This window comes from Lepisma saccharinum, chromosome 1 (assembly GCF_977018435.1).
Source record: "Lepisma saccharinum chromosome 1, izLepSacc3.1, whole genome shotgun sequence".
Classification (NCBI taxonomy): domain Eukaryota; kingdom Metazoa; phylum Arthropoda; class Insecta; order Zygentoma; family Lepismatidae; genus Lepisma; species Lepisma saccharinum.
The window spans coordinates 199,559,997-199,566,100 of NC_139229.1; the positions used below are offsets into that span (position 1 = coordinate 199,559,997).

At 37.8% G+C, this 6,104-nt stretch overlaps 1 non-coding gene across 1 annotated transcript; it reads left to right on the plus strand.

Moving 5' to 3' along the window:
- The first annotated feature begins 1,552 nt into the window (after positions 1–1,552).
- Positions 1,553–1,624, plus strand: TRNAG-UCC (transfer RNA glycine (anticodon UCC)). The gene has a single exon. It is a non-coding gene; the product is annotated as a tRNA-Gly (tRNA).
- The last annotated feature ends 4,480 nt before the right edge of the window (positions 1,625–6,104 follow it).

Sequence of the window (6,104 nt, forward strand, 5' to 3'; positions counted from 1 at the left end):
GCAGTCATAGACAATAAAGGAAAATATATTACTGATTAATTTATGTATTTTGTTCATCTCAAATTAGTATCAAATAAAAATACAGGGTGTCCCAAAATGATTTCCCTGATTTCATAATGTTCTTACTCTTTAGTGCTTGCACTTTGATTCTCCTTTTCCAGATGCGTTAGACCAATCGTCGAAATATTCTGGATGTGTGAAATTAATATTCAGGTTCGTCACTAGGGGCGCTGCTACTGTTTAATCTGAAAACATGGCTTCTACACGAGGGAAAGGCTCAGTGTGTCGTGTGGCTGGGTGAGACGAATTCACCAAAAAAGATGCAACAGAAGTTTCAAAATCGGTATGGAAAACAACCACCAGATGTGAAGTCGATAAAATCTTGGATGCAAAAGTTTTTAGAAACAGGTACAGTCGAAAAGTATAAAAGATTGGATCAGATTAAACAGCAGCAGAGCCCCTAGTGACGAACCTGTATATTAATTTTGCACAGCCAGAAAAACTCGACGATTGGTCCAACGCATCTGCAAGAGAAAAATCAAAATCAGTGCAATCACCAAAGAGATTATGATTATGAAATCAGGGTAATCATTTTGGGACACCCTGTACTTTTGTCACGGTGAAAAAAAAACTCTACGAACTTATGCATCAACCCAATATTTCACACACATAATTTCATTTCAGTCACTAAATTATGTTAATTATTATGGAGGCGTAGTAGTGTTTTTGAAAGAATAATGTTATTTTAGGGGATAATATACCTCGTTGCTCCCCCTGGAAAAATACCTTGCTTGCCCCTCGTTAAAAAAAATCCGGCGGACATCCATGGTACCAGCTTGAACATAGCAGCACCAAGCTTAACTGTTGCGATATTAATTGGATGAAGAAAGTAATGACGTGATTGGTCACGATAAGTGGTACCATGTGGTTTTATCAGGCGCGCACACATACACGCGTTTTGAACAGTGCCACAAAAATTAAGTGAGACGATAAAAAATGGAAGGGGCCCAAGAACGTCGCCGGGAGAGGAGCGAACCCCCCTTAAAATCGTTTGTTCCAAACCAGATAAAAACAAAAAAAAATCTTATATTACAGGCCTTACTTCCTACAATTCTTTTTGCCTCGCCCATAGGAGGGCATTAATATTTTCCACGGGGGCAAAATATTTACTATAGACATAAATACCACACAGAAAGCATATTTGGGCAAAAGAGCCTTAATTTATGAACGTTTTTATTGTTTGAGAAGGGGAGCGAAGGACTGATCGATCAGCTCCCCCGTCTGGTGACGTCTCTAACATGCACACCTACATTCAACTCACAAGCGTTATAATAAATCACCAGTGATCTATTTCTAAGTAGACAATTTACCTGCCAAAGTGTCAAGTTCAAAGAAAACCAGATTTCGTGCAATAATTAGTGAATTGGCAACACTGATAAGGAAGATCTCATTCTTTTCGCTTCGTCCACTTTCACACGAATGAAGCCGAAAGCAGGTATTCCGCACCTTTCCCTTGCGTTCTTCTCAAGTTCTGCGGAACGTAAAGTGTTGTGCGATGGTGGTGTAATGGTCAGCATAGTTGCCTTCCAAGCAGTTGATCCGGGTTCGATTCCCGGCCATCGCATCTGTATTTTTTTTCCCCACACAATGTGACCATATATGTATTTTGGCATCTTTAAAATGTGTATTTCTTCACACAACGATAAGAACTGCAATTATATTATATATGTATATATTAGTGTGTGCGTGAGTGTGCAATTTGTATTTCAATTTTTCGTTGCGTAGCTCTTCTTCCAATTTTCGCTAATCGCAACGATGAGGCTGAAGGATGATTAGATGAAGTTGACGAGGCCCAAGCCGTGAGTCAAGCTCAACGTGTGATAATCCCAGTGAAAGGGCGCAAGAACGTCGTGAGGAGGGGGTCGAACCCCCTTCTTCATCTTGGCCCTATCAACTTTCCGTTGCTTTTAGCCGACGGTACTGATTTTGTAGTGTATACAGCAAGTATTCAATTGAAACACACAAAAATGGTAATATCTTTTCACTATTTTTTTTTTTTCATAGTTAGAGGGGATAGTATATCACACTTTTAGATCTCGATGTTGCAACGTCGGGCATTCGGACATACCCATATAGTAGCCACATGATGTGTGAAGTGGGGTCGTGGACAAGGAATGCAAGAGATGTAGGAAAGGGAATGTTATGTCGCAGTATAATCCGTTCTCTGTTACATTCCGGACATTGTAGAAATAGATGAGTGACGTCTTGCTGTTTATCTCCACACATACTCTTGTTGAGGAGTAACATGGACTTCCGCCAGATGTGCATTCGTGCGGACGTGACCTGTGCGCAATCGTTTTGTGAAAATAAGAACATTGCAGGGATTTAGCACCCTGATGCAATGTATAAAGAACAATGGCCCAATCACTTACATATCATACTATACACAAACGGTTCCAAAGATACACAAGGAGTAGATAGTGCATATTTTATTCTGAAAAAAAACAAAAAAACACAGACACATCAACAATATGGGTTATCTACTGGATCATCTATCTTTACAGCTGAAAGCTATGCAATATAGCCTACTGAGCACTCACCTTTGCACTTCACAATAACCATATGCATATTATTTTGATTACTGATGCACTAAGCGTTCTCATGGCCCTGAACTGTCCTTATCCACGGTTTGTCATCAATCAATATAGGCTACATAATAATACTCATAATTCAAGAACGAAATATCGACGTCCATTTCAGTTATGTCAAAGCACATCATACTAATAATGCTAATGCTCGAGTGGACATATAGTATGCTAAAACTGCTCTAACTTCAGAACCACTCACAATCAACAGATTACCGAATACTGATCTCCTTCCAAGAGTTTCTAAGAAAATACAAACACTGTAAAGGGAATGGTGCTCTGCCCAACTTCAAATGACAGGGAACACCTACAAATGGTTCGAGTGATCACACACTGTTCCATAGGCGCCGACTGCATGGGGCTTGGGGGGACTCAAGGCCCCCCCCCCCCCCAATGTTAATGATGTGGGGGTAGAGCCCCTCAAATAATTTTGCTTAGGAGGATCTAATGTATTATTTTGCTTCTCTTGTCAAGTTTACTCTGAATTGTGCCACATGAACTTAACTTTAAATACACATTTGAAATGTTCTAGACCATCAATTTGGGGGGCTGAGACCGCTAAATCATCAACTTTGGGGGGCTATGACCGGAGACAGCAAAACACATGACACCTACTATATACTAAGTATATAATGATTATTTACCATTATACATATATTAATCAGAGACATAATGAATTTAGCCAACGAATGCTTAAAATTGTGAAATAATACTGCCCACAGGAAGGGTCAATGGGGTCACTTGGCCCCCTTCTGGAATCATCGAAATTCATACACCTTCTTACCTCCTCCCTTTCATTTGTTACTTTTCTTTTCTTGTGTCTTCTTTCCAATTTTTTGTCTTGTTTCCTTAGTCAATCCTCGTTCGTGCTTACTTCCTGTCTTCATAATCCCTTTTCCTGTGTTTTCCCTTCGTCTTTTTGTTTCATTTTCTTCCTTCTTCTCTCACTTTCTCTTTCCTCCCTTTCTGTCACTTCTTTATGTGTTTTATTTTTCCTTCTCGATTATTTATTACTTTCTGTGCCTCACGCTACTTTAATTTATATTTTTATCTCATGTCTGGCTTCTTTACGTCTCGTCCCTTCTCTAGTCTCTATCGCTTCTTCTCTATTTCTCTCCATTAAAGCATTTCTATCTTTATGACACTTAAATAAATATAATGTCACTATATACCACTTAAGGACAAGAAGTTTAGTTTTCGAAACTTTTCACTGGACTTTTTTTTTTTTTTTTTTTTTTGTTTGTCGGTGTCTCATTTAATAAGGTTCTCTAAGTAGCAACGAACAGAATAAAATACAGTGCTGTGTTAGTAAAGCGCATTGAATGGTGAACTCGATCTCGCTGTTGGAGGATCCAGGTTCGAGTTCTGCTCTGGGCATTTCCGTTCATTGATACCATATAACATTCATTCATGTGTAGCTTTAAAAATAAAAAAAAATTAATGTACTGAAACCATTCAAAAAGTAGAATTGTGTAACATCAAACTATCGTATTACCAGCATTCACGCCCTATTTTTTTCTTCCAACAATTTGCTCAAGTCATACTAACCAACAGAAATTAAATATGCATGTTTCACATAATATTTTGCATATTCCTGTTGCTTTTCCAAGACACGATCCCAGTATATAACAGCCAGGAACAACAAAGGTGTTTCAAATTTTCAAGTAGAACTTCTCCTCTTGTCGCGTAACAGGGCTTTGCATCAACTAAACGATATTTTCTCTTCGAACGAACTAGAAGTATATACGTATTTGAACACAAATTCAAAGCGTGGGAACTGTTGACTCCACTTAACACTCTGTTAATAGTTAATATAGTATTGTACGTTTGGTTTTCCTCCAAAACGGAAGCCATCTTTTTCTTCACCGCGTCCCCAAATTATTCCTCCACACTTTCCAGAGAAGCAACTTTTGAGGGAAGAATTTCAAGGCTATCTGTTCTGTCATGTAATATATATGTACGTTTTAAATATGAACATTTCAGGAAATTGTGTATTAAATGTAGGTTAATATGAAAATGTCAGGATTATACATACGAGTATGCATTTTATGAATAAGTATACTTGAAAAAGTGTTTTAGGCTGAATTTCGCACGAAACATCAATATTTCACTTATTTGCTCTAAAAATGTTAACAGAAAAAGCATGTAGCTAATTACATAATTATACGGCCAGTTATAATATGCACTCTAAACCTGGATCGCCTGAACTACGGCAATTTATAGTGTAATATGACCCGCGAACATTGTATTAAGTACTTATTGGCCCTGCATGTCTATTAAAAAAAATCGACGGCCCTTCTTTAAATCTTTGAAACATGTCTGAAATCTTGAAATGATGTGTGTTTTATCGTCGGTGCACATTAATACGCCCTCTAGCGATTTCGAAAGTAGGACATTTCTGCGAATACAGGTCTGATGACTCCTCCTTAAAAATATGCACATACACAGCATACGCATACACTCACACACATACAATATATATATATATTTGCAGCTCTTATCGTGTCCCAAAAGCCACGGAACCGACACTTTGAACGTTCTTAACTTTTGTACAAAGAACGATACAGACATGAACCTTGTATTAGTTATTAACTTTATCTATATGGATATTCTATAAACATTAGACACGAAAATAATTCTCTGCATGAACGTTCAGTATGGAATAGAAGCTTGTAAGGTCACCAAGGTGTAAAAAAAATATTTACGAAGGAAAGAAAAACATGGATAAATGACAGATATGGGGTTGCTTGCAATAATTTTTGATGTGTGTCAATTGGGTATTTATCGAACTGATGAAAGAACGATACATTTTTATATATTCTATGCATAGAAAGTAAAAAAGGTAAAGTTCCCCGTGTATTTAGTACCGTCCAATGAAGGCATATTAGGAGATGTGGGAGTAATTCTGTGCATTACAGACGATTTATGGTGTTAATCTGTTAATTAAGCCGAATATGTACTGGCAACATTGGTCGTGTCAGAGTCCAGTACCAGGTGCACCGACATCGGCCGATGTTATTTAATTAATTTCCAGATGAAATAAAAGATTTGAAATTTATCGTGCAAAAAAAGTAACCTATCTTTTCTATCTAACACTATCTTTTATATTTGAATGAACCTTCCTGGTAACGAGAAATGTTCAATTCCACTGTGGTGGATAGCGATTTAGGAATTGGGAATCCATCACTAAATGATACCGACTTCGGCACATCGGCATACACACATGCTTTTATATTCTTTGAGAAAGCCACACATTACAGTGGGACAAAAATAACAATCTGTCACGTGGTCCCTTGGTTCAAGCTATATCACAGATACATAAAAAGGCATGGGATGAATAACATCTTAGTCTTCGTGTTACAGCACAACTATGGCATGTACTGTTTGAGGGACATGGGCGGTCTTGATCTCCAAATTACAACGAAAGTACAGTCGGTACACTTTCTTTACCTACACAAT